This window comes from Heterodontus francisci, chromosome 8, assembly GCF_036365525.1.
Source record: "Heterodontus francisci isolate sHetFra1 chromosome 8, sHetFra1.hap1, whole genome shotgun sequence".
Taxonomy (NCBI): Eukaryota; Metazoa; Chordata; class Chondrichthyes; order Heterodontiformes; family Heterodontidae; genus Heterodontus; species Heterodontus francisci.
In genome coordinates, this window is record NC_090378.1 from 108,532,387 (window position 1) to 108,558,433 (window position 26,047).

The 26,047-nt window shown below is 50.9% G+C and overlaps 1 protein-coding gene across 9 annotated transcripts in view; it reads left to right on the forward strand.

Annotated features, from left to right (window-relative positions):
* The first annotated feature begins 7,140 nt into the window (after positions 1-7,140).
* The window catches only part of fam20b (FAM20B glycosaminoglycan xylosylkinase), a 209,623-nt gene continuing 190,716 nt past the window's right edge, over positions 7,141-26,047 (forward strand). For 6 of the 9 annotated variants that reach the window (XM_068037895.1, XM_068037896.1, XM_068037898.1 and 3 more), the window contains exon 1: positions 7,141-7,589. The gene's annotated coding sequence lies outside the window, so the exon portion shown is untranslated. Of the gene's footprint in view, positions 7,590-21,464; positions 21,706-26,047 lie in introns of all 9 variants that reach the window. The other 3 variants (XM_068037893.1, XM_068037900.1, XM_068037894.1) reach the window with 1 other exon arrangement.

The window sequence follows — 26,047 nt, forward strand, 5'->3', positions numbered from 1 at the left end:
TCATCAGCAATCTTAGATGCATTAGTCCCTGTCTCTTCAACCAAGTCATTAATATAGAGTCTAAATAGCTGAGGGCCCAGCACTGATCTTTGTGGCACCCCACTATTCACTGCCTGCCAACTTGAAAATGACCTATTTATGCCTGCTCTATGCTTCCTGTCTGTTAACCAAACCTCTATCCACACTAATATATTACCCCCAACACCATGAGCCCTTATCTTGCCTATTAATCTTTTATGTGGTACCTTATCGAATGCCTTTGGGAAATCCAGGTATACTACATCTACTGGTTCCCCTTTATCTACCCAACTAGTTACGTCCTCAAAAAACTCTAATAAATTTGTCAAACAGGATTTTCCTTTAGTAAAACCATGCTGACTTGTTTTGATCATACTATGCTTTTCCAAGTGCAATGTTACGACTTCTTTAATAATAGTTTCCAGCATCTTCCCAACGACTGATGTTAGGCTAACTGGCCTGTAGTTCCCTGTTTTCGCTCTACCTCCTTTCTTGAAATGCGGTGTAACATTGGCCAACTTCTAATCTGATGGGACCATTCCTGAATCTGAGGGATTCTGGAAAATCATAGCCAGTGCATCCACTATCTCTTCAGCTATCTCTTTTAGAACCCTAGGATGTAGGCCATCTGGTCCCAGGGACTTGTCAGATTTTAGTCCCTCAAGTTTCTTCATTCCTTTTTCTCGACTGATATCAATTTCCTTAATTTCATCACTCTTTTTAGCCTCTAGGTTGCTGCCTATTTCTGGTATGGAACTAATGTCTTCTACTGTGAAGACAGACACAAAGTCATCCTTAATTAATTCTCAATAATTGTCATCCTTAATTAACAACTACCCCTTCACCTTTTCCTAGTTTCCTGTCCTTTTGAAATGTCCTATACCCTTGAATATTCAGGTCCAAGCTTTGTCATTTTGCAGCCATGTCTCTGTAATGGCTATCAGACTATGTACTATTTATTTCTGTTTGAGCCATCAATTCATTTGTTTTGTTACGAATGCTACGTGCATTCAAATACAGAGTCTTTAGTTCTGTCTTTTTACTATTTATGCAGCCTCAAGCTTGAGCTGCTTGCATATCCTTAATTCTGTACATTCTGTCTCTTCCTGCCACACCTGATTATTATTTCCCTTATTGCTACCTTGTTCTTTTGCCTTGTCCTCTCTCTTTAATTTATCATATCTTCTCTCACTTGATCTCTCGCCCCCACTATTTAGTTTAAAGCCCTCTCTACCACCCTAGTTATACGACTCGCCAGAACCCTGGTCCCAGCACAGTTCAGGTGAAAACCATCCCAATGGTAAAGCTCCCACTTTCCCCAGTACTGGTGCCAGTGCCCTATGAATTGAAACCAATTTCTCCCACATCAATCTTTGAGCTATGCATTTAACTCTCTAATTGTATTTACCCTACTCTAATTTGCTCGTAACTCAGGTAATAATCCAGAGATTATTGCCTTTGAGCCTCTGATTTTCAATTTAGACCCTAGATGCTCATACTCTCTATGAAGAACCTCTTTCCTAGTCCTATGTATGTTGTCGGTACCCATGTGGACCACGCCAACTGGATCTTCCCCTCCCTCTGCAAGTTTCTCTCCAGCCTTGAGCAGATGTCCTGAACCCTGGCACCGGGCAGGCAACACAGTCTTCTGGACTCTCGCTCTTGACTGCAGAAAACTGTGTCTATCCCCCTACTATATTGTCCCATACTACCACTATATTCCTATTTACTTCCCCCTCTTGAATTGATTCCTGTACCATGGTCAGTTTGCTCATCCACCCTGCAGCCCTCACTTTCATCCATCTAAGCTGTAAGAATCTCAAACTATTGGATAATTTTGCAAGGGCTGAGGCTCCTCCACTCCTGTCTTCTCAATCCCTTTAACTGCCTCACTCGCAGTCACATCATCCCGTCCCTGACCACTGACCAAATCAGAAGACTCTAACCTAAGGGTTGTGACTGCCTTCTGAAACAAAGTGTCCAGATAGCATTCCCCCTCCCTGATGCATCGCAGTGTCTGCAGCTCAGCCTCCAGCTCATCAACTCTGCGCCGGAGCTCATCAGGCCGCAGATACTTACTGCAGATATGGTTGCCATGGATCACACTGGCATCCACCAGCTCCCGCATACTGCAGCCACAACACATCACCTGCCCTGCTATTGTGTTTTAAATAACTAATTAGTTATTTACTTAATTAATAGGAAATATTCACCAGCCAATCTATTAAGCTATACTACTATTAGTAAATAAACCTTACAATTACTAAAATTACCTAAGTTTTGAAAGATAAATGAGAAAACTCTCACCAACCAATCAACCACCTGTTTACCTGTGATGTCACACGTTGATTTTTCTCAGAACGTGGTCGGTCCGCTCTGGTGGACTGGACTGGATTGGACTGGATAAGACTGGACAGGACTGGAATGGATAAGACTGGACAGGACTGGATTAGACAGGACTGGATAGCCTCCGGGTCTCGCTTCTTCCCACCATTGCTGCTCTTTAATGGCCTCCCGGTCTCACTTTGTTGGGTACAGAAAAGATGGTGTGTAAATGCAAATTTGTTCTTTCTTCCATTTGAAATCAAAGAACATAATGAGGTCAAGAAAGTAAAAAGTTGAAAAAGGGAATTAGGGTGAAGTCAAAGTTCAGGCAGGGGTGGTAACCATTAGTTGAAATTGTAAGAAGCATGAAGAATTGAAAGGAACAATATTTTCACTGTCCCATTGGATGAGATCTAGATGTGATGATTCCCATATTGTACGATGATGAATGGAAGTATTTGAATGATGGGTGATGAAGAATGGCTACCCTAATGTACTAGAGGACAAACAGATAACACCATCAACACCTCAGAAGAGGGCAAGCTATACATGTGTGTGCGGTGGGGGAGGGGGAGGTGTGGGGACAGGAGGGGAGGAGACAAAGTATCACGTCTCATCCCGGTGGTCCACACATTCTTTTTCCAGAAGACTGCATATGGATCAGCTGTACCATCACTAATTGACAAGTTTAGCTCCTGTGCTGCTGCCCCAGCTAATTCAACGGAGTGGGTTCCAACCTGAATCCTACTTGGTCTGTGTCACTGTCAAAGTATCTGATTTAAAGTTGTGTGTGTAGGAAATTATTAAATTATCAGCTGTAGAATTTGACTCTGTTAGATTAGATTAGAGATACAGCACTGAAACAGGCCCTTCGGCCCACCGAGTCTGTGCCGAACATCAACCACCCATTTATACTAATCCCACACTAATCCCATATTCCTACCAAACATCCCCACCTGTCCCTATATTTCCCTACCACCTACCTATACTAGTGACAATTTATAATGGCCAATTTACCTATCAACCTGCAAGTCTTTTGGCTTGTGGGAGGAAACCGGAGCACCCGGAGAAAACCCACGCAGACACAGGGAGAACTTGCAAACTCCACACAGGCAGTACCCGGAATCGAACCCGGGTCCCTGGAGCTGTGAGGCTGCGGTGCTAACCACTGCGCCACTGTGCCGCCCACAGTTATTGGGGAAGATTTCACCAGCAGAAAAAATACTGATTTGTGTCTGCGGGAAGGTTGATTTTGGCATCCCAAATCAATTTGAAGCTGATTGGTGGAGACCACACTGGGTTGTTTCTTGTTTCTTCTGTCACATCATCCCAAGAGCCTTTTTTTTTTACTGACAGCAAGAGAAACGGTGTTTTGAAAGGCAACTTCCCACTGCTGCTTTGACCTACCAGCATTTGACAGTTGAAACATGGAGTTCCGTTTCTGCAACTTTTATATTTACCAACTGTGATTCCTGAGGGACCATCCACAGGCACCAGTGATTGACCTATTTCCATGTGGCAGTCTCGTCACCAGCAACAGCTCTTTCAATATTGCTTCAGGAAACAGTTAAACTAATGGAATTCACACCTCAGTGCTCTGCCATCATATATCTCACCAATCACCTATCTTGGCACTTGGACATCAATTTGTTCGCTGACTGTAACCATGTCTATGTAGCTTAGTTTCCAAGTGTCCATTTGTGTGTGCATTTTGGCTGCTGCTCCAGGCTAGAGCTCATCACTTCAATTTCCCATTTTCTCTTCCTTTTCCTGTTTTCTTTTATCTTTCCCATAATCATGCCTACTTTTGTTTCTCCACCTTCAGGTACTCTACCTTCACAAACTCCGATTCTTCAGTGCTCATTGCCTTTCCTACCACATATCTGCATCTTCATTTAAAATGCCTATTTCCACCTCCTTAAAATCAGCCGACTCTGCCCTTGCTTTCAGCTTATCTGTTGCTGAAACCCTCATCCTAGCCTTTGTTACCTATAGTCTTGACTGTTCCAACAGATTCCAGGCTGGCCTCCCATGTTCTACCCTTCACAACATGAAGTCGTCCAAACATTCTGCTGCACGTGTCCCAGCTCACACCAAGTCCTGCTTACCTATCTCCCCTGTGCTCGCTCACCTACACTGGCTCACAGTTAAGCTCCATCTTGAATTTAAAATTCTTATCCTTGTATTTAAATCCCTTCATGACCTTGCCCCTCCCTATCTCTTTAAAAAGAAAAGACTTGCATTGGTGTAGAACCTTTCACGACCACTGGATGTCACAGTGTGGCTTTCGTGCAGAGATCGACCGTTGACATGCTGTTCTCCCTTCGTCAGATACAGGAGAAATGCCGTGAACAACAGATGCCCCTCTACATTGCTTTCATTGATTTCACCAAAGCCTTTGACCTCGTCAGCAGACGTGTTCTCTTCAGACTACTAGAAAAGATTGGATGCCCACCAAAGCTACTAAGTATCATCACCTCATTCCATGACAATATGAAAGGCACAATTCTACATGGTGGCTCCTCATCAGAGCCCTTTCCTATCTTGAGTGGCGTGAAACAGGGCTGTGTTCTCGCACCCATACTTTTTGGGGTTTTCTTCTCCCTGCTGCTTTCACATGCATTCAAGTCCTCTGAAGAAGGAATTTTCCTCCACACAAGATCAGGGGGCAGGTTGTTCAACCTTGCCCGTCTAAGAGCGAAGTCCAAAGTACGGAAAGTCCTCATCAGGGAACTCCTCTTTGCTGACGATGCTGCTTTAACATCTCACACTGAAGAGTGCCTGCAGAGTCTCATCGACAGGTTTGCGGCTGCCTGCAATGAATTTGGCCTAACCATCAGCCTCAAGAAAACGAACATCATGGGGCAGGACGTCAGAAATGCTCCATCCATCAATATTGGTGACCACGCTCTGGAAGTGGTTCAAGAGTTCACCTACCTAGGCTCAACTATCACCAGTAACCTGTCTCTAGATGCAGAAATCAACAAGCGCATGGGAAAGGCTTCCACTGCTATGTCCAGACTGGCCAAGAGAGTGTGGGAAAATGGCGCACTGACACGGAACACAAAAGTCCGAGTGTATCAGGCCTGTGTCCTCAGTACCTTGTTCTATGGCAGCGAGACCTGGACAACGTATGTCAGCCAAGAGCGATGTCTCAATTCATTCCATCTTCGCTGCCTCCGGAGAATACTTGGCATCAGGTGGCAGGACCGTATCTCCAACACAGAAGTCCTCGAGGCGGCCAACATCCCCAGCTTGTACACACTACTGAGTCAGCGGCGCTTGAGATGGCTTGGCCATGTGAGCCGCATGGAAGATGGCAGGATCCCCAAAGACACATTGTACAGCGAGTTCGCCACTGGTATCAGACCCACCGGCCGTCCATGTCTCCGCTTTAAAGACGTCTGCAAACGCGACATGAAATCCTGTGACATTGATCACAAGTCGTGGGAGTCAGTTGCCAGCGTTCGCCAGAGCTGGCGGGCAGCCATAAAGACGGGGCTAAAGTGTGGCGAGTCGAAGAGACTTAGTAGTTGGCAGGAAAAAAGACAGAGGCGCAAGGGGAGAGCCAACTGTCTAACAGCCCCGACAAACAAATTTTTCTGCAGCACCTGTGGAAGAGCCTGTCACTCTAGAATTGGCCTTTATAGCCACTCCAGGCGCTGCTTCACAAACCACTGACCACCTCCAGGCGCTTATCCATTGTCCCTCGAGATAAGGAGGCCAAAGAAAGAAGAGGATGTCTCAAAGCACTTGACAGCCAATGAAGTATTTTTGAAGTGCAGTCACTGTTGTAATGTCAGAAACACCCCCTCCTTTAACCTCCTTCAGCCTTACGGTTCCCCAAGATTTCTGTGCTCTGCCAGTTCTAGCCTCTTGAACATTCCCCACTTTAATTGTTCCATTATTGCTGGCTATGCCTTCTGCTGCCAAGACTCCAATCTAAAGCCTGGTTACCTGACCCAAACCTGACTAGTCCTGACTACGTGTGTCGGGTTGGGGTTGGGGTCGGGTCAGGTCGAAGTTCTGAGTCCAGCATTCGGGCTCGGGTCAGGTTGGGCTGGGCACTGCTTCCGGGAAGTCACGGGATCAAGCTTATCCATGATTCCCCACAACTCCAGCTGCAGGAATAGCCTGCTGCTGGAACAGATGAAGGAGATTCGGGTCGGGCTCGAAAAAAAATTAAAGGGCTCGGGCTTGAGTTGGGTTTGGGTTGGCTGTGGTTGGGTGGGGCCCAGGTCGGGTTTTAATTTTATACCCCAGCCAGGCTTTATTCTAGTCTCTGGAATTCTCTCCCTAAATCTTTCCATCTTTCTACCACTCTTTCCTCCTTTAAGATGGTCCTCAAAATCTACCTCTTCGACCAAGCTTTTGCCAAACTGGCCTAATATCTCCATTTGTAGCTCAGTGTCAAATTTTGTTTGATGACACTTGTCAAGCACCTTGGGGCATTTTAACACATTAAAGGTGCTATATAAATACAAATCATTATTAAAATTATCAATATCTATCTCAATATTAAAAATCTTACATCAATGTGCTTCACTTTTCCTTTGTTAAATCCGTGTTCATGTTTTCAAAGAAGACTCTTCTGGGAATCTTGTCACACTGCAATTACACCTCTCTGTCAGTGTAGGTATTACATCACCACCAGGAGTAGGAGTGTGTTATAACACCGTGACAAGTTTACATAGGCAGCTCCCATTATAAATATAGCCATAGCAATCCATGGAAGTGTGGAAATTAAATTACATTGGTATATTTTTGTCCAATGGTCCCCATTCTCAGTGAAGACTACGTTTGTTCCTGCCTGGTTGGCAATACATACACAGAGCAAAGGAAACACATAACTTGCAATGTTTTGGAGGGATGACTGGACTTTGGGAAATGTGGGTAAACAAGAAAATGTACACGAGTTGGGCCGAAGCATAAGGAGGGAGAATGTTTAGGGCGTTTATATTGCTCAAGCAGCCTCTTTATTTGAAGGGGAACCAGTGTCGTGGATTGGACAACCTGCTTTTTTCGGTGGTTTCCCCTTCCTGCCAGTGCAGCAGGGACAAGGGACAGGGAGGTGAGGAGGGTTTCGCTGGCACTCGGAGGCAGGCTTGCGGGCGGTGCAGGCGGAAGTGCCGCATTATTGCCATCGGCGATTTGAGAGCAGCGGGAGCGCGAAAGCCCCGGCAACGGCCCCGAGACTCAGGCGCGCGGCGCCAACGGAACTGGCGCGTGTCGGCGGGAAGGAGCCGGTGAGTGAGCGGCAGCCGGGGCCTGGAGCCCGGGGAGGGGAGGGAGCGTTAAACGGGCACCTTCGCGGTTAACAGCGGCCAGGGAGAGGCCTGGGCTGGCAGTGTTTGGATGCTGGACACGGAGGAGGAAGGCCCGGGCAGAACCTGGGACCGGGATATCGCTGCGATGTGACGGTTACTTTACACTCGGGAGGTCGCCTCTATTTATATAACACTGACCGCGGCCGTGGTACTGACAAACCTGTGGCTTCAACTTGATGAATGGCCGCCCCATACCCCTCCCTCCAGACCCCCCCCCTCCCTCCCGAAACACCCCCCCCTCCCTCCCTCCCTCCCGAAACACCCCCCCCTCCCTCCCTCCCTCCCGAAACACCCCCATCCCGATTCTTCCCCATTCCCCCTCCCTCTTTCCCGATCTCCCCCTCCCTCCCTCCCGATCTTCCCCCCCCCATTCCCCCTCCCTCCCGATCTCCCCCCCCCCATTCCCCCTCCCTCCCGATCTCCCCCCCCCCATTCCCCCCTCCCTCCCGATCTTCCCCCCCCCATTCCCCCTCCCTCCCGATCTTCCCCCCCCCATTCCCCCTCCCTCCCGATCTTCCCCCCCCCATTCCCCCTCCCTCCCGATCTTCCCCCCCCATTCCCCCTCCCTCCCGATCTCCCCCCCATTCCCCCCCTCCCTCCCGATCTCCCCCCCATTCCCCCCCTCCCTCCCGATCTCCCCCCCATTCCCTCCCGATCTCCCCCCCATCTCCCCCCCCATTTCCCCCCCCTCCCTCCCGATCTCTCCCCCCCCATTCCCCCCTCCCTCCCGATCTCTCCCCCCCATTCCCCCCTCCCTCCCGATCTCTCCCCCCCATTCCCCCCTCCCTCCCGATCTCTCCCCCCCCATTCCCCCTCCCTCCCGATCTCTCCCCACCCATTCCCCCTCCCTCCCGATCTCTCCCCATCCCTCCCGATCTCTTCCCCCCCATTCCCCATCCTTCCCGATCTCTCCCCCCCCATTCCCCATCCCTCCCGATCTCTCCCCCCCCATTCCCCATCCCTCCCGATCTCTCCCCCCCCATTCCCCATCCCTCCCGATCTCTCCCCCCCCATTCCCCATCCCTCCCGATCTCTCCCCCCCCATTCCCCATCCCTCCCGATCTCTCCCCCCCATTCCCCATCCCTCCCGATCTCTCCCCCCCATTCCCCCCCCTCCCTCCCTCCCGATCTCTCCCCCCATTTCCCCCCCCCATTTCCCCCCCCTCCCTCCCGATCTCTCCCCCCCATTCCCCATCCCTCCCGATCTCTCCCCCCCATTCCCCATCCCTCCCGATCTCTCCCCCCCATTCCCCATCCCTCCCGATCTCTCCCCCCCATTCCCCATCCCTCCCGATCTCTCCCTCCATTCCCCCCTCCCTCCCGATCTCCCCCCCCATTCCCCCCTCCCTCCCGATCTCCCCCCCATTCCCCACTCCCCTCCCCCCCCTCATTCCCCACTCCCCTCCCCCCCCTCATTCCCCACTCCCCTCCCCCCCCCCATTCCCCACTCCCCTCCCCCCCCCATTCCCCACTCCCCTCCCCCCCCCATTCCCCACTCCCCTCCCCCCCCATTCCCCACTCCCCTCGCCCCCCCCATTCCCCACTCCCCTCCCCCCCCATTCCCCACTCCCCTCCCCCCCCCATTCCCCACTCCCCTCCCCCCCCCCATTCCCCACTCCCCTCCCCCCCCCCATTCCCCACTCCCCTCCCCCCCCATTCCCCACTCCCCTCCCCCCCCATTCCCCACTCCCCTCCCCCCCCCATTCCCCACTCCCCTCCCCCCCCCATTCCCCACTCCCCTCCCCCCCCCATTCCCCACTCCCCTCCCCCCCCATTCCCCACTCCCCTCCCCCCCCATTCCCCACTCCCCTCCCCCCCCATTCCCCACTCCCCTCCCCCCCCATTCCCCACTCCCCTCCCCCCCCCATTCCCCACTCCCCTCCCCCCCCCATTCCCCACTCCCCTCCCCCCCCCATTCCCCACTCCCCTCCCCCCCCCATTCCCCACTCCCCTCCCCCCCCCATTCCCCACTCCCCTCCCCCCCCCATTCCCCACTCCCCTCCCCCCCCCATTCCCCACTCCCCTCCCCCCCCCATTCCCCACTCCCCTCCCCCCCCATTCCCCACTCCCCTCCCCCCCATTCCCCACTCCCCTCCCCCCCCATTCCCCACTCCCCTCCCCCCCCATTCCCCACTCCCCTCCCCCCCCATTCCCCACTCCCCTCCCCCCCCATTCCCCACTCCCCTCCCCCCCCATTCCCCACTCCCCTCCCCCCCCATTCCCCACTCCCCTCCCCCCCCATTCCCCACTCCCCTCCCCCCCCATTCCCCACTCCCCTCCCCCCCCATTCCCCACTCCCCTCCCCCCCCATTCCCCACTCCCCTCCCCCCCCCCCATTCCCCACTCCCCTCCCCCCCCCCATTCCCCACTCCCCTCCCCCCCCCCATTCCCCACTCCCCTCCCCCCCCCATTCCCCACTCCCCTCCCCCCCCATTCCCCACTCCCCCCCCCCATTCCCCACTCCCCCCCCCCCCCCATTCCCCACTCCCCTCCCCCCCCATTCCCCACTCCCCTCCCCCCCCATTCCCACTCCCTCCCCCCCCATTCCCCTCTTCTTCCCCCCCCATTCCCCTCTTCTTCCCCCCCCATTCCCCTCTTCTTCCCCCCCATTCCCCTCTTCTTCCCCCCCCATTCCCCTCTTCTTCCCCCCCCATTCCCCTCTTCTTCCCCCCCCATTCCCCTCTTCTTCCCCCCCATTCCCCTCTTCTTCCCCCCCCATTCCCCTCTTCTTCCCCCCCCATTCCCCTCTTCTTCCCCCCCCATTCCCCTCTTCTTCCCCCCCCATTCCCCTCTTCTTCCCCCCCCATTCCCCTCTTCTTCCCCCCCCATTCCCCTCTTCTTCCCCCCCCATTCCCCTCTTCTTCCCCCCCCATTCCCCTCTTCTTCCCCCCCCATTCCCCTCTTCTTCCCCCCCCATTCCCCTCTTCTTCCCCGCCATTCCCCTCTTCTTCCCCCCCCATTCCCCTCTTCTTCCCCCCCCATTCCCCTCTTCTTCCCCCCCCATTCCCCTCTTCTTCCCCCCCCATTCCCCTCTTCTTCCCCCCCCCATTCCCCTCTTCTTCCCCCCCCATTCCCCTCTTCTTCCCCCCCCATTCCCCTCTTCTTCCCCCCCCATTCCCCTCTTCTTCCCCCCCCATTCCCCTCTTCTTCCCCCCCCATTCCCCTCTTCTTCCCCCCCCATTCCCCTCTTCTTCCCCCCCCATTCCCCTCTTCTTCCCCCCCCATTCCCCTCTTCTTCCCCCCCCATTCCCCTCTTCTTCCCCCCCCATTCCCCTCTTCTTCCCCCCCCATTCCCCTCTTCTTCCCCCCCCATTCCCCTCTTCTTCCCCCCCATTCCCCTCTTCTTCCCCCCCCATTCCCCTCTTCTTCCCCCCCCATTCCCCTCTTCTTCCCCCCCCATTCCCCTCTTCTTCCCCCCCCATTCCCCTCTTCTTCCCCCCCCATTCCCCTCTTCTTCCCCCCCCATTCCCCTCTTCTTCCCCCCCCATTCCCCTCTTCTTCCCCCCCCATTCCCCTCTTCTTCCCCCCCCATTCCCCTCTTCTTCCCCCCCCATTCCCCTCTTCTTCCCCCCCCATTCCCCTCTTCTTCCCCCCCCATTCCCCTCTTCTCCCCCCCCCATTCCCCTCTTCTCCCCCCCCCATTCCCCTCTTCTCCCCCCCCCCATTCCCCTCTTCTCCCCCCCCCATTCCCCTCTTCTCCCCCCCCCATTCCCCTCTTCTCCCCCCCCCCATTCCCCTCTTCTCCCCCCCCCATTCCCCTCTTCTCCCCCCCCCATTCCCCTCTTCTCCCCCCCCCATTCCCCTCTTCTCCCCCCCCCATTCCCCTCTTCTCCCCCCCCCATTCCCCTCTTCTCCCCCCCCCATTCCCCTCTTCTCCCCCCCCCATTCCCCTCTTCTCCCCCCCCCCATTCCCCTCTTCTCCCCCCCCCATTCCCCTCTTCTCCCCCCCCCATTCCCCTCTTCTTCCCCCCCCCATTCCCCTCTTCTTCCCCCCCCCCATTCCCCTCTTCTTCCCCCCCCATTCCCCTCTTCTTCCCCCCCCATTCCCCTCTTCTTCCCCCCCATTATTCCACATTCCCCTCCACCCCCCACATTCCACATTCCCCTCCCCCCCCCACATTCCACATTCCCCTCCGCCACCCCCACATTCCCCATTCCCCTCCCCCCCACATTCCCCATTCCTCTCCCAGTCCACCCCCCCCATTTCCTCCCCCGGTCCTCTCTCCTCTCCCCCCCCTTCCCCCCCCCCCCCATTCCTCCCCTCTTCTTCCCCCCCCTCCCCATTCCCCTCTTCTTCTCCCCCCCCCCCATTCCCCTCTTCTTCTTCCCCCCCCACCATTCCCCTCTTTTTCTCCCCCCCCACCATTCCCCTCTTTTTCTTCCCCCCCCCATTCCCCTCTTTTTCTTCACCCCCCCATTCCCCTCTTCTTCTTCCCCCCCCATTCCCCTCTTCTTCTTCCCCCCCCCATTCCCCTCTTCTTCTTCCCCCCCCCATTCCCCTCTTCTTCTTCCCCCCCCCATTCCCCTCCTCTTCTTCCCCCCCCCATTCCCCTCTTCTTCTTCCCCCCCCCATTCCCCTCTTCTTCTTCCCCCCCCCATTCCCCTCTTCTTCTTCCCCCCCCCATTCCCCTCTTCTTCTTCCCCCCCCCATTCCCCTCTTCTTCTTCCCCCCCCCATTCCCCTCTTCTTCTTCCCCCCCCCATTCCCCTCTTCTTCTTCCCCCCCCCATTCCCCTCTTCTTCTTCCCCCCCCCATTCCCCTCTTCTTCTTCCCCCCCCCATTCCCCTCTTCTCCCCCCCCCCCATTCCCCTCTTCTTCCCCCCCCCCCATTCCCCTCTTCTTCTTCCCCCCCCCATTCCCCTCTTCTTCTTCCCCCCCCCATTCCCCTCTTCTTCTTCCCCCCCCCATTCCCCTCTTCTTCTTCCCCCCCCCATTCCCCTCTTCTTCTTCCCCCCCCATTCCCCTCCTCCCCCCCCCCATTCCCCTCTTCTCCCCCCCCCCATTCCCCTCTTCTCCCCCCCCCCCCATTCCCCTCTTCTCCCCCCCCCCCCATTCCCCTCTTCTCCCCCCCCCATTCCCCTCTTCTGCCCCCCCCCCATTCCCCACTCCCCTCCACCCCCCACATTCCACATTCCCCTCCCCCCCCCATTCCCCATTCCTCTCCCAGTCCACCCCCCCCATTTCCTCCCCCGGTCCTCTCTCCTCTCCCCCCCCCCCACCCCCCTCCTCCCCCCCCCCTCCCATTCCCCTCTTCTTCTTCCCCCCCCCCCCATTCCCCTCTTCTTCTTCCCCCCCCCATTCCCCTCTTCTTCTTCCCCCCCCCATTCCCCTCTTCTTCCCCCCCCATTCCCCTCTTCTTCCCCCCCATTCCCCTCTTCTTCCCCCCCCATTCCCCTCTTCTTCCCCCCCCATTCCCCTCTTCTTCCCCCCCCATTCCCCTCTTCTTCCCCCCCCATTCCCCTCTTCTTCCCCCCCCATTCCCCTCTTCTTCCCCCCCATTCCCCTCTTCTTCCCCCCCCCATTCCCCTCTTCTTCCCCCCCCATTCCCCTCTTCTTCCCCCCCCCATTCCCCTCTTCTTCCCCCCCCCCATTCCCCTCTTCTTCCCCCCCCATTCCCCTCTTCTTCCCCCCCCCCATTCCCCTCTTCTTCCCCCCCCCCATTCCCCTCTTCTTCCCCCCCCCCATTCCCCTCTTCTTCCCCCCCCCCATTCCCCTCTTCTTCCCCCCCCCCATTCCCCTCTTCTTCCCCCCCCCATTCCCCTCTTCTTCCCCCCCCCCATTCCCCTCTTCTTCCCCCCCCCCATTCCCCTCTTCTTCCCCCCCCCCATTCCCCTCTTCTTCCCCCCCCCCATTCCCCTCTTCTTCCCCCCCCCCATTCCCCTCTTCTTCCCCCCCCCCATTCCCCTCTTCTTCCCCCCCCCCATTCCCCTCTTCTTCCCCCCCCCCATTCCCCTCCTCTTCCCCCCCCCATTCCCCTCTTCTTCCCCCCCCCCATTCCCCTCTTCTTCCCCCCCCCATTCCCCTCTTCTTCCCCCCCCCCATTCCCCTCTTCTTTCCCCCCCCCATTCCCCTCTTCTTTCCCCCCCCCATTCCCCTCTTCTTTCCCCCCCCCATTCCCCTCTTCTTCCCCCCCCCATTCCCCTCTTCTTCCCCCCCCCATTCCCCTCTTCTTCCCCCCCCCATTCCCCTCTTCTTCCCCCCCCATTCCCCTCTTCTTCCCCCCCCATTCCCCTCTTCTTCCCCCCCCCATTCCCCTCTTCTTCCCCCCCCCCATTCCCCTCTTCTTCCCCCCCCCCATTCCCCTCTTCTTCCCCCCCCCCCCCATTCCCCTCTTCTTCCCCCCCCCATTCCCCTCTTCTTCCCCCCCCCATTCCCCTCTTCTTCCCCCCCCCATTCCCCTCTTCTTCCCCCCCCCCCATTCCCCTCTTCTTCCCCCCCCCCATTCCCCTCTTCTTCCCCCCCCCCATTCCCCTCTTCTTCCCCCCCCCCATTCCCCTCTTCTTCCCCCCCCCCATTCCCCTCTTCTTCCCCCCCCCCATTCCCCTCTTCTTCCCCCCCCCCCATTCCCCTCTTCTTCCCCCCCCCCCCATTCCCCTCTTCTTCCCCCCCCCATTCCCCTCTTCTTCCCCCCCCCATTCCCCTCTTCTTCCCCCCCCCATTCCCCTCTTCTTCCCCCCCCCATTCCCCTCTTCTTCCCCCCCCATTCCCCTCTTCTTCCCCCCCCATTCCCCTCTTCTTCCCCCCCATTCCCCTCTTCTTCCCCCCCCATTCCCCTCTTCTTCCCCCCCCATTCCCCTCTTCTTCCCCCCCCATTCCCCTCTTCTTCCCCCCCCATTCCCCTCTTCTTCCCCCCCCATTCCCCTCTTCTTCCCCCCCCATTCCCCTCTTCTTCCCCCCCATTCCCCTCTTCTTCCCCCCCCATTCCCCTCTTCTTCCCCCCCCATTCCCCTCTTCTTCCCCCCCCATTCCCCTCTTCTTCCCCCCCCATTCCCCTCTTCTTCCCCCCCCATTCCCCTCTTCTTCCCCCCCCATTCCCCTCTTCTTCCCCCCCCATTCCCCTCTTCTTCCCCCCCCATTCCCCTCTTCTTCCCCCCATTCCCCTCTTCTTCCCCCCCCCCATTCCCCTCTTCTTCCCCCCCCCCATTCCCCTCTTCTTCCCCCCCCCCATTCCCCTCTTCTTCCCCCCCCCATTCCCCTCTTCTTCCCCCCCCCCATTCCCCTCTTCTTCCCCCCCCCCATTCCCCTCTTCTTCCCCCCCCCCATTCCCCTCTTCTTCCCCCCCCCATTCCCCTCTTCTTCCCCCCCCCCCATTCCCCTCTTCTTCCCCCCCCCCATTCCCCTCTTCTTCCCCCCCCATTCCCCTCTTCTTCCCCCCCCCATTCCCCTCTTCTTCCCCCCCCCATTCCCCTCTTCTTCCCCCCCCCATTCCCCTCTTCTTCCCCCCCCCCATTCCCCTCTTCTTCCCCCCCCCCCATTCCCCTCTTCTTCCCCCCCCCCCATTCCCCTCTTCTTCCCCCCCCCCATTCCCCTCTTCTTCCCCCCCCCCATTCCCCTCTTCTTCCCCCCCCCCCATTCCCCTCTTCTTCCCCCCCCCCATTCCCCTCTTCTTCCCCCCCCCATTCCCCTCTTCTTCCCCCCCCCATTCCCCTCTTCTTCCCCCCCCCCATTCCCCTCTTCTTCCCCCCCCCCATTCCCCTCTTCTTCCCCCCCCCCCATTCCCCTCTTCTTCCCCCCCCCCCCCATTCCCCTCTTCTTCCCCCCCCCCATTCCCCTCTTCTTCCCCCCCCCCATTCCCCTCTTCTCCCCCCCCCCCCATTCCCCTCTTCTTCCCCCCCCCCCCATTCCCCTCTTCTTCCCCCCCCCCCCATTCCCCTCTTCTTCCCCCCCCCCCATTCCCCTCTTCTTCCCCCCCCCCCATTCCCCTCTTCTTCCCCTCCCCCACACCCCCCCAGGCGACTGTGAAACCCCCTTCTTGACAAAGCTTTAAGTCACCTTCCCAATATCTCAGTAACAACAAATTGCATATATATTGTACTTTTAATGCGGTGAACATATCAAGGCGCTTTGCGGGAGGGCTATCAGACAAAATTTGATAGCGTGCCGCATAAGGAAATATTGGGGCAGAGTTTTGAATGAATCCAAGTCTATGGAGGGTGGAAAACGAGGGCCTGGGAAGCATTTTAATCGAGCTTAGAAAAGCATGGTTGAGGGTTTCAGTAGCAGATGAGCAGAGGCAAAGGCAGAGATGGAAGTAGACAGTCTTGGTGATAGGGAGAATATGGGGTCAGAAGCTCAGCTTGTGGTCAGATAGGATCCCGATGTTGCCAATAGTCTGGTTCAGTCTCAGGCAGTGGCCTGGGAGTTGGATGGAATTTGTGGCAGGTGCTGAAGACTGTGGCTTTAGTCTTCCTAATAATTAATTGGAGGAAACTTCTCATCCAATACTGGATTTCAGACAAGCAGTGTGTCAAATCAGAGCAGTGGAGGAGGCGAGGGAAGTCCCAGTGAATTAGAGCTACATGCCGTCAGCATACGTATGCAATCTGACTATGTTGATGAGGGGCAACATATAGAAAAGAAATATGAGGGAGCCGTGTGAGAGTGGGAAGAGAACCTCATTGCAGGACACTCTCTGGCTGTGACTGGATAGATAAGAATGGAACCAGGTGAGGGCAGACCCACTCAGTTGGACAACGGAGGCAAAGATGGCATGGTCAATTGTGTCCAAGACAGCAGGCAAGTTGAGAATGATGAGGAGGGATAGTGCACCATGGTTACAGTCACATGGGATGTCATTTATGACTGATCAAGGCCTTTTCAGTGTTGTGGCAGAAGCAGAAACTTGATTGGAGAGATTAAACATGAAGTTGCAACAAAGATGGGCAAGTTTGGGGAGGTGACAACATGTTCAAGGTTTGGAGAGGAAAAGGATGTTGAAGGGGCAGTAGTTTGCAAGAATGTATTGAATGAACTGAATTCAAATTCACAAACTGCCATGGTGGAATTTGAACTCGTGTCTTTGGATTACTGGATCAGATAATGAAAGGCAGTTTGGACATTTTAGTGATCATTAGCATCTGTTCTGGTTGAGTTAACTAATTATTTGAGCTCAGGTGGGGTAACTGACTGTGTAATCTGGTAAGTGAACTGACATTCTGGAGGGAGAAGTATATAGGGGTAGTGAGAACAGAATCCATAGGGTCAGCAGTGGGAGGGGTGAGTTGGACAGACAAGCGATGGCAAGATTAACCCCCAGCGGTGCACTGTGTGGGAAGGTTGACGAGAGTGGGATGGGGCAATTTGAGTTGTTGCTCGTAGTGAAGGAGCAAGTAGAGTTTGAGAGAAAGCTAGCTAGAAATATAAAAACAGATGGTAAGAGTTTCTGCAAGTATTTAAAAAGGAAAAGAGTAACAAAAGTGAACGTGGGTCCCTTGAGAGTGTCTGGGGAATTAATGGGAAATAAAGAAATGGCAGAAGCGTTGAACAGATATTTTGTGTCTTTCTTCACTGTGGAAGATACAATTAACATCCCAAAAATACTGGTAAATCAAGAGGTGAAAGGAAGGGAGGAACTTGAAACAGTTGCAATCAGCAGGGAAAGGGTACTGAGAAAACTATTCGAACTAAAGGTTGACAAGTCCATAGGACCTGATGGACTTCATCCTACGGTCTTAAAAGAAGTGACTGCGGAGATAATAGATGCATTGGTTGTAATTTTCCAAAAGTCCCTAGTTTCTGGTAAAGTCCCATCAGATTGGAAAATAGCAAATGTAACTCCTCTATTCAAGAAAGGAAGGAGACAGAAAGCAGGAAACTACAAGCCAGTTAGCCCAACTTCTGTCATAGATGTGACAGACCCCACATGCCAAATGGAAATATTAATTTCATCGTGTGAAACTTTGCCTCAGACTTTTACTGAGATTGTTACATATGAATTAAAAAAAAACACAACAGCGAGCTGTCAAGATGGCCACACACAATTTGCACGAGAAGCCAAAGGCCAGCTGGAGACAGAGGTGATTACCCAGTCTAGCCGAAAATGGGCTGCTCTCATTAAATTACCAAAAATGGTTTTGTCAACAAGGTTGTCAATGTGTTTTCCCAGCGCCTCTTTATTGAGAGCTTTAGTTTAATGCCTTAGATGGAGCACTTTTGTGAAGATCCATGTGTGGTTGAGAATATTGAGGTTGTAATTTCAATCTTGAGGTTCAGGTGACATCTATAAGCAACTACAAGTGGATGGCTTATGATATTATTTAAACTTATAAAATTTATAATCTTATTTATCATTTTGAACCAACTATATTTCTCTGTATAATATTCTGTAATGTGCTTAAGTAATTGCACTTTTTTAATAAGGCAATACTTGAAAAATGGCTGTGATGCATGAATACCTCACTGGGTTTGTTATTACATTTTAAATTCTAATGGTGTACTCCTCATGGCTAAAAATGTGCTCTTTAACCAAGCTTACAGACTGTCAAAGTCAGGGATTTGTTCTGTGTGCTTATGAGAAAACATAATAAATCTTGCAGTTCTAGTCATGACAACGTCATGGCTGACATCAGGTTTTGCCCCAGGTTCAGGCTCACAGCACTATAACTTTCGCAGGGGAACTTGGGGTCATTTAAAGCTGCTAGTTTGTAGTTCTGAGCCAAAATTAAACTCCTTTTACCAAATAAGCAATTTTTCCATGTTTGTGATTCACACATTAATGTAAGTTAACTTTTTGGATAGCTGGATATATCTGGCATTTGCATAATGTCATGTTTAGAAACTGGAATCAGCTATTGCCATGTGAATTTAGTTGGAATCCTGTAATAGGGCACCCAAAACTGCATTTAGTATTCTAATTATGGCTTTGTTTAAGTCTGTTGTTACTTGTTTACTCTTGTCCTCTATGTCCTTATTGATGAAACTTCAAATGCTTTTGGTCTTTATGACTTTTATCTACCTGCCCTTGTACTTTCTGTGAATTAAATATTTGAACCCCTAGGTGTCTCTGTTCATCCGCGACCTTCAGTGTCTTTGTATATTGCCATTCCTTGTTTTTTTCCTCCCAAAAATGTATTACCTCTCACATATCTACCTTAACTTGTATTGCAACTTGTCTGCTCATTGCACTAACCTGCCTTCCTGAAGTCTTCAGTTCTGTTTGCCAAACTACTGTGTTGGCAGCAAAGTTTGCCCATTCCCAAATGCTTACCATCTATATCGAGAACAAAAGTGGACGTAGCATTGACCCCTGGTGTAACCACTTCCTACTCTTCTCTAATCCAGGCAACATCCATTTAGCCTAACTCATTGTATTCTATGCATGCTGTTGTACTTTTACACCAATGATGGTTTAATGGCACAATTACTGAGACTAGCTTTCAATTCCAGATGCCATGGTGGGATTTGAACCAGCATCCCCAGGGCATTAGCCTGTGCCTCTGGATTACTAGATCAGTGACATTACCATCAGTGACTGGAACCTGCAGTATCTGCTCCAGCAGACTGCATCTTATTTATCCTGCTTGACTCTGACAGCGTCTCAGTAAAGAACTCTGCGCATTACAGGCACGAACAGATCTCTGTTCTCGTTAATTAAATTTTTAACTCTTTTGAGAGCATGGTTGGGATTGTCCGGAGTGTCTTTTTTATTCATTCATGGGATTTATTTATTGCCCATCCCTAATTGTCCTTGAGAAGGTGGTGGTGAGCTGCCTTCTTGAACCGCTGCAGTCCATGTGGGGTAGGTATACCAATAGTACTGTCAGGAAGGGAGTTCCAGGATTTTGACCCAGCGTCAGTGAGGGAACAGCGAAATAGTTCCAAGTCAGGATAAACATTTAACTCTGCACCAGATCATCTAAAAACATGCTGAGTAGACCGAGTGTAACTTCTGGCACTTTTAAAATCAATTTGACACTTTACTGGTGCTACACTCTGTGTGGTATCAATGCGAACACTGTGAGACATTCTGGGTCTTGTACTACTTCCTTTCAAGACCTGACTCTGGTATTATACTGCAGCTTTGCTGATGCTGTGAAGTGCAGCCTGCTTTGTGATATTCTAAAGTTGTAATATAAATGCACCCGAATATACAAACACCTTTTTTGTAGCTATTAGCTTCATCCTTGGCTTTCCTCTGTCAAGATTCTGAGCCTGACAGTCTCCTCTTGTGTGAACCTGAATGTGTCCAAGTCCCTCTAAGAAGCTTGCTTTCTTTTGTGCTAAACTTCTTTTTCCTTGAACAAAAGTCTATTCAAGACTTGCATATTCTCCCTAGCATTCCAGGACAAGAGAATTGTTGGAAGCTAATCATCTCAGCCCTAGGACATCAGAGCAGGAGTACTTCAGGGCAGTGCCCTAAGCTCAGCTATCTTGAATGTCTTCATCAATGACCTTGCCTCCATCATAAGGTCAGAACTGGGGATGTTTGGTGATGATTGTACAGTGTTCAGTTGCATTAGCAACTCCTCAGATAATAAAGCAGTCCGTGCCCACATGCAGCAAAACCTGGATCGCATTCAAGCTTGCACTAATGAGTAGCAAGTAATATTTGTGCCAGGCAATGACAGTCTCCAACAAAAGGGCCTGACCACCATCCCTTGACATTCTATGGCATTACCATTACCAGATTTCCCACCATCAACATCCTGGAGATTATCATTGACCAGAAACTTAACTGGATTGGTTACATAAATACTGTAGCTTCAAGAGCAGGTCAGAAGCTGGGTATTCTGTGGTGAGTGTCTCACCTCCTGACTACTCAAAGCCTGAACACCATCCTGACTTGAAAATACATTGATGTTCCTTCATTGTCCCTGGACCAAAGTCCTAGAACTCACTACTTAACAGCATTGTGAGAGTAACTTCACCACACAGACTGTAGCAGTTCAAGACAGTGGCTCACCAAGGCAATTAGGGATGGGTAATAAATTCTGGCCTTGCCAGCGACGACCACATTCCATGAATGAATTTTTAAAGAGAAATGCCTCACCCATAGCTTCAAGTCTCTGTCACAACCTGTCTGGTATCTCACCATGGTCAGTATTCATCTGGATTTCCTTTCATTCATCCAATGCTGCAGATATCACCACACACTCATCGTGCACCCCACTCCCACTCTCTCTCTCTCTTGAGATCAAGACATGTCTCAAGACTGATCTGTTATTTTCTAGGACTGCAAAGTAACCTTGAAACTCTTCACATTGCTCTGTGTCTCCTACCTGCTACAAAGAGCAGCCTTTAAAACTTAGGCTTGGTATGATTATTTTCGATTTACCTCAACTTCTCTTACTCTTTGCAATCGTGGTGTTGTCCTGCAAAATAGGACTTTGCACTTCAACTTGGCTTATTAATAATGAGCAAGGGGAGTTTACAAGCATGGACAGCTATTGTTTAAAATTAGAGGTACAAGTCAATTAATGAAGTTATATTAACAGCTTTTAAATCCTTAACCAGATTATTAATAATGAAACTAGTAATTTATTCCAGATTTATTAATTAATTGAATTTATATCCCCCCTAATTGCCATGGTGGAATTTGAACTCGTCACCAGAAGATTAGTTCAGGCTTCTGGAGTACTTGTGCAGTGCAATTTGTCACAAGAACTTTTTTTTTGAAAGCTAAGAATTCTGTGTGCTTTTTAAGACTGAGGGAAAGGATTTTCTGTGAACATTGAATGCTGAAACTTGGTGTTTGAACTGAGTGCATAAACTGAAAGGCACCTGTTTCCAAGTAGCTCAATAGGGAAATGAATGGAAGATTTATGACTGTCACGTGACTTATTGTTGGGGTTTTAGTTTCAGATTTGCAGTGTGAAAAAGACCAGGGAGCTGGAAGCAGCTGGCTGGGATCTGTGTTTGCAGACCAGAGGGGAAAAGACCTACTCTCTAAAAAGATTTGCCTCTCTTGGAAAAAGAATTCCTACATTTGCGGTGTGGCTGTGGTCTGCTTGGAGAGGAAAAGACTCGGGAAAAGAGGAATTGCTGCTCTCTGTGGATAAAGGCTGCTTTGCTGAGGGGAAGCCCTGCATTTTAAAAGGTAGAAGACTCCAATTGCCTCCGGTCTCTGAAAAATCTCTGCCTCAGGAGTGATTCTTCTTGTCTCTTATGTTTTGAGAGATCCTGAAATCTCAAGAAAGCTTCTATTGCTAGACCGCTATTTCAAAACCCAATTAGACCTGTTGCTACACCCTTTGCTGAAAGATCTGTGTGACGCCTGCTGCAGATGAAGTGACGTGAATGCCAACCCATCACAGACTGTTCATCAACCTTGCTTGGAGACACTTAGAGTGGCATCTGGCTATTTGACTCTGGGACACCTCACTGACCCAGAAATGTCCTACTAGAACATTACAACCCAATTATTTTATTATTCCTAAGAAACGGTTAGAAAGTGAAAAGCCTTTTTCACTGGTTAACTGGTTTTTGAATGTATGTATGTGTATGTGTGCATGAGGGTTAGGAAGAATAAGGAGTTATTACATCTTTTCATATATAGATGTATCTCATTTATTGTTTAAGGTTTAGTTTATGAATAAATAGTTAATTTTATTGTTTAAGGAAACCTGGTTTGGTATGCTTTATTCTGGAGGACAAATAGAGTGGTTAATTTGGCTATTTTCCGGTAGGTGGGAAACTTTACTAATATGCTATGACCTGTGGAGTAGTGGGACTGAATTAACAGTGCATTACTCCTGCCTTGGTTGTAACATATTACGACTGTGCTACCGCCCCCTTTTAGAATTAAAAGTTTTCCTACCAAAAGTTTTGTTAGAATTGTCGTTTTGTTTGCTTGGATATTTTTGGTTTGAGAAAGTAAACACTAATTTCCAGGTATTTTGTACTTGGGGAAATGTGATTCATGTGTTTCTTCATATATTATTAAAAAAAAATGATTGACCTTTATGTAATCAGAGAACGTATGCCTTTAGTGAGATCGCACTTGCATTAACTTGGTAAATGTTGGTGTAGTAGCAAACATAGCCAAAGTATTGAGTCCTTCAATCAATGCTAAGTACAGTGCCTTCCTTATTGCTCAGCCACTATCTTTCCCCCAACCTTTAGTGCTAAGATATTTTATCAATACAGAATTAACTTCATTAGATTTTCTCCTATTGTAGTTGTACAATGTATTGCCACCTTTATCTGCTTGTTACCAGCAACTCGGTGGAACATATTAGTTGTGTAGGTGTAGTCCTTATCCTTGTTCCCCATCTCTTAACATTTTCTCGTTTGTCTCCCTCTCCTTTCATCTTTCCCAATACAGTTGCTTTCCCATATTCAATTGGTATATCTTTGCCTTTTTCTTCAAAGTTGTGTGTGTAAAGCAGTGTCAATGTCATTTTGACTCCAGTGCTGTTCAGACGGCTCCTTCCCATTTAATTTCAGTATAAAAGTTGCCATTGATCGCATAGAATGAGGCATCAACCTGGTGAAGCTACAACACAGGACTATATGTGTGCCAAACTGCGTAAGCAGCATGCGATAGAGTTAAGCGATCTCATAACCATCAGGTCTAAGCTCTGCAGTCCTGCCACATCCAGTCGTGAATGGTGGTGGACAGTTAAACAACTAACTGGAGGAGGTGGCTCCACAAATATACCCATCCTCAATGATGGGGGAGCGCAGCACATCAGTGCGAAAGATAAGGCTGAAGCATTTGCAACAGTCTTCAGCCAGAAGTGCCGAGTCGATGATCCATCTCGGCCTCTTCCTGAAGTCCCCGGCATCACAGATGCCAGTCTTCAGCCAATTTGATTCACTCCGCGTGATATCAAGAAACGACAGAAGGCACTGGATACTGCAAAGGCTATGGACCCTGACAATATTCCAGCAATAGTACTGAAGACCTGTGCCCCGGAACCTGCCGCACCCCTAGCCAAGCTGTTCCAGTACAGCTACAACACTGGCATCTACCCTGCAATGTGGAAAATTGCCCAAGTATGTCCTGTACACAAAAACAGGACAAGTCCAACCCGGCCAATTACCGCCCCATCAGCCTACTCTCAATCATCAGTAAAGTGATGGAAGGTGTCATCAACAGTGCCATCAAGCGGCACTTGCTTAGCAATAACTTGCTCAGTTTGGGTTCTGCCAGGGCCACTCAGCTGCTAACCTCATGACAGCCTTGGTTCAAACATGGACAAAAGAGCTGAACTTGAGAGATGAGGTGAGAGTGTCTGCCCTTGACATCAAGGCAGCATTTAACCGAGTATGCCATCAAGGAGCCCCAGAAAAACTGAAGTCAATGGGAATCAAGGGGGGAAAACTCTCCGCTGGTTGGAGTCATACCTAGTGCAAAGGAAGATGGTTGTTGGAAGTTAATCATCTGAGCTCGAGGATATCATGCAGGAGTTCTTCAGGATAGTGTCCTAGGCCCAACCATCTTCAGCTGCTTCATCAATGATCTTTCTTCAATCATCAGGTCAGAAGTGGGGATGTTCACTGATGATTGCACAACGTTCAGCACCATTCGCAACTCCTCGGATACTGAAGCAGTCTGTGAAGAAATGCAGCAAGACCTGGGCAATATCCAGGCTTGGGCTGATAGGTGGCAAGTAACATTCGTACCACACAAGTGCCAGGCAATGACCATCTCCAACAAGAGCGAATCTAATAATCTTCCCTTGACATTCAATGGGATTACCATCGCTGAATCCTCATTATCAACAACCTGGGGGTTACCATCGATCAGAAGCTGAACTGGAGTAGCCATATAAATACCTTTTGGCTACAAGAGCAGGTCAGAGGCTAGGAATCATGCAGCGAGTAACTCACTTCCTGACTCCCCAAAGCCTGTCCACCATCTACAAGGCATAAGTCTGGAGTGTGCTGAAATACTCTCCACTTGCCTGGATGAGTGCAGCTCCAATGACACTCAAGAATCTCAACACCATCCAGGAGAGAGCAGCCCACTTGATTGGCACCCCATCCAGAAATATTCACTCCTTCCACCATCAATGCACAGTAGCAGCAGTGTTTACCATCTACAAGATGCACTGCAGCAATACGCCGAGGCTCCTTAGACAGCACCTTCCAAGCACGTGACCTCTACCAACTGGAAGGACAAGGGCAGCAAATGCATGGGAACACCACCACCTACAAGTTTCCCCCTCCAAGTCACGCACCATCCTGACTTGGAACTGTATTGCCGTTCCTTCACTGTCGCTGGGTCAAAATCCTGGAACACCCTTCCTAACAGCACTGTGGTCCCTACCTCCCATGGACTGCAGTAGTTCAAGAAGGCAACTCACCACTACCTTCTCAAGGGCAATTAGGGATGGGCAATAAATGCTTTCCTAGCCAGCGATGCCCACATCCCATAAATGAATAAAAAAAATGTAGTTGTAAAACTGTACATCTGTGTGTACATTGAACATTGTCATTCCACTGCAGGCAAATCTTTGAGAAACAGTTGTGTGTTGTGACTTGGAATAGTAGTGTGTTGGTTTGTCCTGAAAATTATCCAGATGGCACTTTCTCAATCAGTTCTTGTTGGACCATAACAGCGTCCATGTAGCCAGTTTCTTTTTTCAATTTCTTTTAAAGGAAATTCTGAGACCTGAAAAAAATTTAATCTTTAGGTTTTTTTTTATTGTTGTTGATATAAGCTATTTATAACAAAAACTGTTAAACTTGATGCGGCTTTCATTGTGCATATATTTCAAGCATCTTTTGGGAACGAAGGAGGCCCCAATGAAATATTGTTAGGTAAGTTTTATCATTTCCTGTTCTGTGAAAGATCTTTGCTAAGTATGCAGGAGACACCTTCTCAAATTCTCCATTCGTTGGCAACTGGCAGACCAATATGACGAACCACTTTCACATCCAAAATGGGTGGAAAGACAATATTTTAAGTTTTTAATATGAGTAAGCTCTAACCAGTGTTCTGTTTTGTCAAAAAGAGGCCATTTGGTATGCTTTGTGTTAACATCATAGCTTGTTCCTAATTGCTTGACTTGTGTTCAGGTGCCCATTCCTTATTTAGCTTCACTAAAAGCATCATTGATCCTACAGGTTTGGATGCGAAACTGAATATCTGTGTGTGCATTCAAGATGCAGGAAGGATGTTCCTGATGGTGGGGGAGTCCAGAACCAGGGGTCATAGTCTAAGGATATGGGGTAAACCTATCAGGACTGAGATGAGGAGAAATTTCTTCACCCAGAGAGTGGTGAGCCTGTGGAATTCACTACCACAGAAAGCAGTTGAGGCCAAAACATTGTATGTTTTCAAGATAGATCTTGGGGCGAAAGGGATCGAAGGATGTGGGGAGAAAGTGGGAACAGATTACTGAGTTGGATGATCAGCCATGATCGTAATGAATGGTGGAGCAGGCTCGAAGGGCCAAATGGCCTACTCCTCCTATTTTCTATATTTCTAG